Source organism: Nicotiana sylvestris, chromosome 2, assembly GCF_000393655.2.
Source record: "Nicotiana sylvestris chromosome 2, ASM39365v2, whole genome shotgun sequence".
In the NCBI taxonomy this organism is placed as follows: Eukaryota; Viridiplantae; Streptophyta; class Magnoliopsida; order Solanales; family Solanaceae; genus Nicotiana; species Nicotiana sylvestris.
Window position 1 is genome coordinate 53,558,010 of NC_091058.1, and position 11,246 is coordinate 53,569,255.

Genomic DNA, 11,246 nt, shown 5'->3' on the forward strand with positions numbered 1-11,246 from the left:
AAAAAAGAAATGCGCAATATAATTTTATTAAATAGTACTCTTCAGCTCTTGTTTTTTTATAGAAAATAATAAATCCTTTTTACAGAACAATATAACCTATCAAAAATTTAAGTTTTTTTGGTAAAAACCAAGAAAGAGAATAAGAGAATGTAGTACATGTTTTCTAATGAGAAAGATAAAAAATATTTGGACTATTGAAGATACCAAAAGACAAACTATAAAAGTTTATTACACGTTTTTTTAGTGAGAAATATAAAAAGGAGAATAATAATAATAATAATATAGGTATCTCACTAGTGATGTTAATAGCAAAATTTAAATAATGAAAGATTTTATATTCGCGGTAAGAGTTTAGGAAAGTAATTCTCTTTCTCCTATTTTTGGCTCAAATGATTACATTAATACTAAATTAAAAGTTATGTTTACTTTTTATAAAATGTATTCAATTTTTATTATTAAATACCGGATATAATTAGACCCTACCTCTAAAGATTGTGGCGAGATGGATATGTTCCAACTTACCTTAATTAGATGTATCGAGTTCGAGCCTAGCGGATGAAAAAAATTCTGTTAAATGTGTTCTCTCTTTTACTAGGACGGTACGAATCCAGATTAGTCGAGGTCTCAGTACAAATACCAAACATGGGTAGAAAACAAAAAGAAAAATTTGGGGTCCTCAAAATTTGGGGGCTTAAAGTTGTTGCTTTAGTTGCTTGACCCTTTGGCCGCCCCTGTTTCGGGAATATGTAGAATAAGAGATTGAAGCGTTGGGAGAGGAGTAAAAAGTGGAATAGTCAAATCAACTCAAACTAAAAATTATTCATCTATCCGTTTTTAAGTAAGTCAAATCTTTACTTTATTTACATATCTAAAAAGTTTTCTTTCCTTTTATATGAAAAGTATAAAAATTCGAAATATTTTTTTTAAATACATATTAAACTATAAAATATATATTATTTCTAAAAAATAGGGCCCCCTAAAATTAGGAGTCTAAGGCACAAGCCTTTCCCACTATAGTGTGAGAGCCGGCCTTGAATTTGTGATTTAAAGGAGTGTTCTAAAATGAGAATTACAAGTCTTAATAGTTAGTACTTGTGTCATTGCAGAAAAACCTCTGAAATATTATTGTACACAATAAATGAAATTTGACAACTAATGAGTTTTATTTTTTTCTTGTTAAACATCTCAGTGATTGGTGCATCTATCATAGTAAGGATTACTTTCATTTTTGGAAGAATGTAGTATATAAGGTTAAAAACTTATATGCACCCAGCGTTCACATTAAGATATATCAATTTGTTATGATTAAGTGATCATTTAAGTAGATTTAAGTCATGAACTATAATTAGATAATATGGTTGATGCTACTGTGTCTGTAATCTAATTCACTTATTCTTATGATTTTACATGCATACGTTGACCTTGATACATAGAAGTGACTTTGGGATATTTGAGTATTCTATTGCCAAATCTTACATCTTCTTGTTGGAGCTTGACGTTGTATTTATCTCTCGTAGAAAAAAAGGACTAATGGAGGACGTTTTGACAAAGAGATGGACGGCACATCCGAAAAAAAAGTCTATCCATGTGCCAAGATAAGGTTCCATTGAGCAGCAAGAGTTTTTTTTTTTTTTTTTTATAAATCCTTTATCAGCAGCAAGAGTATATTCACATGTCTAATTTAACCCATCCATTATCTCAAAAGAATATAAACAAACTACTTCTGCGGTCCCAATTGATGTGGACGAGTTAGGTGTAGGTAGGGTTGACTCATTTAATTTTCGTCGTGAGCATAAATTCTCCAAATGTTTTAAAACAAAATTGATATATTTGAAATTTACTTTAAAAGTAGTATTACTCCACAAGTTAATATGGTTAATGACTTAAAAAATATATTTAAACAAAATTAGAGAAATTAAATGACTCCCTAAAAATAGCGTAGTATCTTCACATAACTTGAGTCTCCTATTTTCCAACACAACTGAATTTGCATCAGAAAGGTGAATCATTTTCCTATTTTTCTAGATATTTTTTGTGTTCTCTCTTTTTGTAGTTCGTTTCAGATGAGATATCAGAGGAGAGAGCATGTGTAGGAATTGTGTGCATGACATTGGGAAAGGTGCGAAGGCGGGCCATGCAAAGGCCATGAGGCAAATAAAAGAGTTGCCCAATGGAACCAGTTGTGGCATGTGATGGGCTTCGGTTAGGGCCCTTTAGCCTTTTGGTTGCATGTGAAAAAGATAAATAAATTACAAATACACAACAAGAAAGAATATAATGTCATGATCTCATATATATATATATATATATATATCCAACCTGAATTCAAGTAAATACAGAGATATTAATATTGCTGGTGATCTCTGTTGCTTTAATGGACTTATTTCTCTTGTACATTGAATTCAGATTTTTGGGAAGAAACAATACTCTAACACCTGTGATTCTATGGTTTTGACACGAATGGATTGCTTGCTTTCGATTAGCTGAAGTGACTTGTAAGTTTGTGAGTCACCAGAGCAACTTGCATGCCTGATAACGTTCATCAAAATTTCAATGGTGATATTTCAAGATTCAACATAGGAACACTACTTTGCTTCGAATTGATGGGTTTATTGGTCGTCAGTCTGTCGTGCGCTACTTACCAATAATAATACTGGCATGTCGTCCTATCACGTGTTAATAGTCAAAGAATCTGATAATTTTTCTATTCGATTGTAGTATCAATGGCAGTTATATTCTGTATTTTTACATAACCTTGTAGTTGTCTACAAGGTCTCACGAAGATGTTCCGATAAACTTAATATTCAGAGATTTTTTAAAGATAGAATTAATAACTTCGGCCCAAATTTTGTATTTATATTGAAAAATTCACAACTTAATATACATAAATAATGTATCTCGAACTCAGTCGTTGTCCTATACTAGAAATCAGAACAATTAAACTTAATATCATGAATCTGCTTCTTGTCTATCACATGAATGCTTTGTCGGCAACATGTACAAGCAAGAAGTTAGCTAGAGACACGTATTAGATGTGGTTCGGCCTGCTCATGTGCTAGTAATGACGCTCATGTGGCGAAACTGTTGGCACCACCTCCAATTTTGCAAAGTTAAACTCAAATGGATCAGTGATGGATCCTGAACAAACCGTGGGTCCTGCAAAGGTGATTAAAGATAGATTAAGCAATATTCGTAAGGCTTCAAGTTTAATGATCCAAGAAGCAGTGACTATACTGAAAGATATTGCTTAAGGTTTGTGATTCATATGTGCGTTCTAGACTAGGATTTACAAGTCTTAACAATTAGTACTCATGTCATTGCAGAAGAACGTACCCTTGAAATGTTGTTGGGTAGAATAAATGAATTTTGACAACTAATGAGTTTTTTTTTCTTTCTTATAAACAACTCACTGTTGTAAGCACGTGAATTTTGACCTTCCCCGGGAATTTTTACGCTCTTAAGCTTAAATACTTAATTTAGGACTAATATAGCTATTTTGACTATTTTTACTTTATTTTTCTCGCAAAAGAAAAATCACAAAAAATACATATATAAATTTTAGTTTATGCATTTCTCATAAACGTGGAAAAAATACAAAAAATTGTACTTTATTTTGGTACTTTATATAAATTCGAAAATTACAAAAAATATAGTTCTATTAATGTTTGCAGTCATTATAATTTTGAAAAATACAAAAATTGTACTTTATTTTGGTACTTTATATAAATTCGAAAATTACAAAAAAAATATAGTTCTATTAATGTTTGCAGTCATTATAATTTTTTAAAAAAATACAAAAATAGTACTTTATTTTGGTACTTTATATAAATTCGAAAATTACAAAAAAAAAAAAAAAAATAGTTTTATTAATCTTCTATAGTCATTTTAACTTTGAAAAATACAAAAAAAAACATTACTTCATATTTTATCTTAATATTTAAAAAACGAAAATTACAAAAATAGTTTTATTAATATTTTTGTAGCTATTTTAAATCTTGAAAAAATATTTAAAAAATATATAGTTTTGTTTGAATACTAGTCTTATTTTCGGTAGTTATTTTGCTTACATAGGACTAGTTAAGCAACGTTTTCCTATTTCTCGGGTCCGGGCAAAAGAATAATATTCGGGTTCAAACTACCCGGTTTTAGGCCTAATTTCGGACCTAGCCCATAATAAACCGTGTCCAGGACACATGGGGAACCCCACCGCGCGTGGGGAACATAAGCCTCGAACCCCACCACGCGTGGGGCTCATTTTTCTGGGCAAAGACTATACAAATACACGGACAAAACTTTGAAAGAGGGGGGACTTTTGATTTCTGGTCAGAAAAAAGAAAAAACGGGAAAATATTTTTGAGCACTGTTCAACCTTCTTCTTCAACAAGAAGAAGAAGAGAAAAACCCTTACAGCAAGCCCACCCCCCCACGCTCGACCCCTCCGTTAAACCACCCAAACGACGCCATAACCACCATAACCAACGACCAAACACCACCCCGTCACCTCCACCCATAACCACCCGACGCCATAACCACCTTCGTCGACCAAAACCCTACTGCCCCCCAGCTTCAAAACCCACCGGCTGCCCCGTGACCCCTCCAAACAAAAACCAGTCGACACCCTCACCACCACCATCGCTGCCTTCCAAACACCGTCACCTCCAAACCGTCCAGCTCCCTCTCCCACGACCACCTGCCGAACCAGCAAACTCCGGCGACCATCGTCATCATTTTCTTCGTCATTCAGCCCGTCGTCCCCCTACTGCTGCTTCGTCGTCAGGGAGGCAGCCGTTGCTGCGTCGGAGATACAGCAGCAACTAACAATCTTGGGGCGTCGACAGTTGTGGGGTCCAAGCTTTCCATCGAGGTCGTCTTTGGTTCGTCGAGGTCCGGTACGTCGAGGTTGTTGTCCGGGGTTTCGTCGCAGGTCCAACGTATCGGACGTTAATCTCAAGTAGGTTATCTCTGCCTGTGTCCTTCATGTTCGCTGTTTAGTAATATGTATAGGTGTTTTGTTGAAATACAATCTTAGTTCATGCGGATAGTACGCGAAATTACGCGAGACATATATACATGATGATTGCGAATTGCTATATTTGATAATTAAATCCGTATGGTATTGAAATGTGGCCGTGAATGTCTCTTCCGTTGTTTCGTTATTTTTAGTAGCCATTTGACATTTTGTTTCTTCATGTTTAAATTGTTGTTATCTAAGTGTTTGTCTTAATAGTTGTTTGTACGTGTAGTAGTAATGTTAAAATCATAGTAGTAATCTAATCCCGCGGAAAGATATTCGTTTCATCAAATAAGTTTAACCTACAACCCATGGCCTCGCGAAGTAGCAAAGAAATGTAGTCATTTTAGCCTTGTCCTTTTTTTAAAAAAGAAAAAAAAAATAAAAAATATAAATAAATAAATAAATAAAAATAATCATGAAAAAAAATGAGACGAGCCTCGCCAAATAAAACGGACAAATTGCGGGGCCCTCACAAAGTATATGTATTAAATACTTAGATTTCGGGATGGGTCGTTTAGCAAATTTCACGGCCCTACCCCAAAATAATAATGCGCTAGTTGCTTTAGGCGCGCCTTTAATAATGTTATCTCCCTAAACTCGGGTGCACATTTATGTGACCCAAATCCAAATCTCAACGGAGTCGAAATATGTCTCTAGTCACGGGCGCATTGATTGTGGCGTGGCCCGAGATGCATTTCCATGACGTTGCAAATTCTTTAAAAAATAAGAATGAGATGAGCCTCGCCGAATAAAAATACAAATTGCGGGGCCCTCAGTAAATACTTGTTTAAAATTACTTAGAATTTAGGAGGGTCGTTTAGCGAATTTCACGGCCTCCGCAAAATAATAACGCGATAGTCTCTTTAGGCGCGCGTTTAATAATTTACTTTCTTAAACTCGGGTGCGCATTTCATGCGACCCAAATCCAAATCTCAAAACATCAAATAAAATGCGTTCCGGATTGTGGGTGCATTTCATGTGACGCAGTCCAAAGACGTGTTTTAAGCGATGTTCACATTCTTGTAAAAACAATAATAATAAAGCGGTTAAAAGTTAAAATTTGCACATAAGTTCATATTGTATTAAAAATCAGATAAATAAGCCAAATATAACAGTTGAGCGACCGTGCTAGAACCACGGAACTCGGGAATGCCTAACACCTTCTCCCGGGTTAACAGAATTCCTTATCTAGATTTCTGGTACGCAGACTGTAATATAGAGTCATTATTTTCCTCGATTCGGGATAAAAATTGGTGACTTGGGACACCCTAAATCTCCCAAGTGGCGACTCTGAAATAAATAAGCAGATCCCGTTTCGATTGTCCTTTAATTGGAAAAAACTCCCTCTGCGCCCCCCGGGCGCGGAAAAAGGAGGTGTGACAGCTCTGGCGACTCTGCTGGGGACAAGCACCCAGAACCACTGGTTCAGGGTTAGAAATTCGAGCTTAGATAAATTGTTATATTTGGCTTTATCTGATTTTTTACATGTTTTAAGCCTAATGTGCTAAATGTTGCTTTTACCGCTTTGATATTATGTGAACTGTATATAAATTGTGCCGAAACCCATCTTCTCTCTGAGTCTTCTAAATCATGAAGAAGGGCGTACTTCGTATGACTTCTTTTCTGTATAGTGTCAAATCCCAATTTAGAACGAGGTTCGGATAAGTTGCTAAGCCGGTGAAGCTTCTGTATTCCCGGTACGCTGCCCCCCCTCGGCTCGAGCTGTCCGCTCGGGTAAGCCAGGTCTAGAACAAACACCCAGGTTCTGAACCTAGTATAACAAAGCCACATGCCGGATCCCTAGTAGGAACGTTTATTTGCATCATGTGCATTTGACTTAGGGGACTCAACACAGGGGTTGGGTCCGTCTAGGACAAGCAACCTGAAAATAATAGACCATCTTATGACATCCTATGTGCTACATGTTGTATTCAGTCAAGGGCAAATGGGTCATTTGGTCATTTCCAGCATGATGTTATTTTAATCAAAGCATGAGGAACATTTGCGGAATCCAAGAAGCCTTGGAATTCCCTATGTCCCCCACGCTTGCTTTTTGGGAAAACACATGGGGAACATTTGTGGAATCCAAGAAGCCTTGGAATTCCCATATGTCCCCCACGCTTCATATGTTGGAAAAAGCGCATGGGGAACATTTGTGAAATCCAAGATGTCTTGGAAATCCTTATGTTTCTCATGCCACATTTTGAAAACAACAATAAATATAAAAATATAAAAAAATAAAAATACATATAAAAACAAGGCATGAAAATTCAAAAGATTTTGTATGTTGTCATCATTTTCCACAAATTAGAAAATCGTGAAAAGATGAGGAAATGACAGTGTAGAGATATAACTACTTATTTTTAGAAAGAGAAAAAAAAAAAAACGCAAATGTCCAAGTAGTGTCGAAACTCTGCCGAAATTTTGAGAAATAAAAATAAAAAATATGTCTTATTAGTTTGTTTTATTAAAGCAAAGGAAAAGTAGAAAAAATAATCATTGTTTTGCCATAAAAGTTTGTCTTGCCATAAAAATGAAAAAAAGAGTCTTGTTTTTAAAATATGTGTTATTTATTTGTTTATGAAAATGACAAAATTAAAATAATCCAAAAAATATTTTCTCCATTATTGACTTCTTTAGGAAGTCTTTCTAATTGTTTTCAAAAAATAATATAATATATATAAAAAAAAACAAATCCAAAAATAGTTTGATTCTTTTTTCAAAATTGAAAAGAAAATTCAAAATTCAAAAAAAACATTTTGAGAAGCATTTCTTTTATTAAAAGCAAAATTCCGAAAAATATTTTCTTCTTCTTCTTTAGAATAATAAAAAAAAAGCAAATGAAAATTCAAAAAATATATCTTAGAAGTGTTTCTTTTAAAAAAGAAAATCAATCAAAAAATAATATTTTTTTTGCTTCTTTTAAAGTAGTTCTTTTAAACGAAAATTCAAAAAAAGGTTAGTTCATCTTCTTATTATTATTTGCCTACTTATTCTTATTTGACCGAACTACGCGGGTTTGATTCTCACCGGATGTGAGATACGTAGGCAACCCTCATCGGGTCCAACCCCACCTTCTCAAAAAAGAAGGAATGTTTTATGTTTTTCGTTAATTTGTTTGTTTGTTATGAATGAAAAATAATAGTCTATTTGATTGTTGTGGGAAAAATAACAAAAACAAAAAATATAGAAAATGGAAAAGGGTCCTCTCAAAAATAGTTTATTCGCCCGAACTACGAGTTTGGTCCAGTTGACCCACACAGCCTTAAAAAGCTTCGTCCCCGAGACGTCGAAAGGTCGTGTTTGCAACACAAGGTTTTTATCGTAGTTCGAAAAAAAAAAACAAAGAGTAAAACGGTCAGGTGAATGCCGTTTGGATGTTTAGTCAAAAAAAAAAAATGAAAAAAAATGAAAGAATAAAATAAGCCGAGCCAGCTTCGGCCGCGTCTTAAACCGTTCTTGCCGAAATAGCCTTAGAGTATCTTTCAGTTGTCGAACGGTTATTTTCGTAAAAGAATGGACAAGTTTGTAAAAGTGTCAAAATAATCTTCTCCGGCCTCAAAATTCATGTGAAATTTGGAAGGGGCCACATTTGCAAAAATAACCGTTTGGTTGCATTTGTCAAACGGAGAAAGGGAGCTGATCATCTGTGTTGGAGTTTGTAAATCTTTTAATTAGAATATGAGTGTTGTTTGATTTTTTCAGTTATAGGTCATCTTCAAACCTTTGAAACCCGGTATTTTTTTTTACATGAAAATTGAAAAATGTTTATTATTGTTTATCTCTTATTGACCCAAACTACGCGGGTTTGATTCTCACCGGATGTGAGATACGTAGGCAACCCTCATCGGGTCCAACTCCCCTTTCCATTTTACCAATAATGATATACCATAAAGCATATATGTACACACATGTATATAAATACATATACTGTTTGTTTTGTTTTCCAAGATTTTTGTTTAGAGTCAAAATAAAGGTTTCTGTTTTGGCCTAAAAGGTCACCTTAATAAATGTGCAGGATGAGCACAGAGAAAAATGAACCATTCTCGGCCCTCAGCGAGGTCCCCCTACAACTCCACATGTGGTGGAATGATTTGGAAGCCAATAGCAAAGAGGTAGTAGGAAGAATATTGGGAGGTTTTGTAAATTTGTTGGGCGTTAGGCCAAGGACAGATATTCTTGAAGCTCTAATACCATTTTGGGACCCAACCCGCAATGTATTCCGTTTTGTTGACTTTGAACTTTCACCAACACTTGAGGAAGTCGCCGGATATGCGGGATTGAATGAGAGGTTAAGAGGGCAATATTTGCTTTCGCCAAGGCCAGTGTCTCCGCATGCGTTTCTGGATCTACTAAGCATTAGTCGGAAGGTACAACATGACGATTTATCGAGAGGATATTGTGATCTCCATTTCTTGTATCAGCGGTACGGAACCCCGCAGGGTTTTGAGGAACCGAACCTTGGGTTAACTCACGGAGGGAACAGAAACAAATGGGAAGCAAGACGTACTTTGGCTTTTATCACAGCATTCTTGGGAGTCATGGTCTGTCCAAGGAAGGATAAAAAGATAGAGATAGGTCTGGTAGGGATGGCCGACGTGGCAATCAAAAGAACCAATAGTACTGTGGTTCCTTTGATTTTGTCCGAAATCTACCGGGCTCTGACTATATGCCGAGAAGGAGGCAAGTTCTTCCAAGGTTGCAACCTGTTACTTCAGCTATGGATGCAGGAACATCTCCATCACCGAGTAGGATACATGAACCACGGGTTGACCGAGAGGAATTGTATCAGCGGATTCAAGAAGCGCATGACAGGCGCCAGATTTCCTGAAGGCGTCGAAGCATGGTTTACACGGTTAAGGTCAACAACAGCTGACCAAATTGAATGGGCATTCGGTTGGTTGGCTGATACTGAGGTGATCTACATGTCGGCTGAAGAATGTCATGTTCTCTTAATAGGCCTTCGCAGCATCCAGCCATATGCCCCTCATCGGGTATTACGACAATTGGGCAGGTTTCAAGTAGTCCCTACTGACGAAGACATGAGCAAGCATGCCTTAGAATTAAGCCCGGGAGTCATATTCCCCGAGGGGAAGATTAGAAAACTGTGGCATGAATGTAGATTCTTGGAGCCCAAGACCATGGTGCGAGAACTAGCCAAAGGTGAGGTAGACCCAAAGTACGATGCTTGGTTCGAAGGAAGGTTTCAGATTCGGCAAAGACCTGCTAAAAGGGCACACGTCCAACACTTCACAGATGATTCGCAAGAGCAATGGGGATGGTTAAAAAGGGAGGAAGGTTACCGGGTTGAAATCGGGAAGCTAAAGCAACAAGTCGAAAGACTTACATTCGAGAACAATGTGCAAGCCGCTTCGGAGCAGGCTGAAAGAAACAAGCTAGCCCAAGAAAACCAAATCTTGAAGGCCCGCCTTCACCAAGACAGTAAGAGTGACGTTGACCGACAGAAGCGTCGCTCTGACGAAAGATTGATAGCAAGTTTGAGAAGTCAGGTCATCCAGAGCCAAGAAGAATTAGAACAATCAGAAGCATGCATAGCAAGGATGAAGGTCAGATGGGCAAGGCACACAATGGCCCGGAAGCAGCGTTTGCAACAGGTCATAAGGGATTATGAGATGAGCATCGGAATATTGAGGGAGACGAACTCCACTCTACATGATCGGATCGTCAAACAAGCACGAGATGCCCAAGCCGACAGAAGGCGATGTTACGATGCAATGACCAGAATGGAAAGACAAATGGAGATATTCCAGGATCAGCTTGCCAACAATGCGCAAACACTGGGGTTGAAGAACCGACAGATAAGGCATTTGTTCGCAGAAAGGGACAACATTCGAGGAAGGATCGACGAGATTGGGCATTACATCTACATGAGATGCCTGGCATGCGAGCAAATGCCTCGGAAGACCCTCCTTGTTTCCATCATGGGTTGCGTCCACCGAATCATGAATGAGTTGAAAGGTCTGCAGAGAGACCTCACACCAAGGGCCGCGGAAAGGCCGAATGATGCCTCGCGGGCCCCTAAGTTGGAAAATTAATCTTTGGTTGAGTCTTGTTTATTTGGTTTTGTTGTTTTTCCATATGTTGTTTTCTTTTCTTTTAGTCAAAACGGCTTAAGAACTGTGGAGTCTGTACTATTGCTATTCCTTGCTTGAAGTAATTTGTAATAGCAAAATTTTGAGAATGAATTTAACGATTTCACAAGAATTTTGTG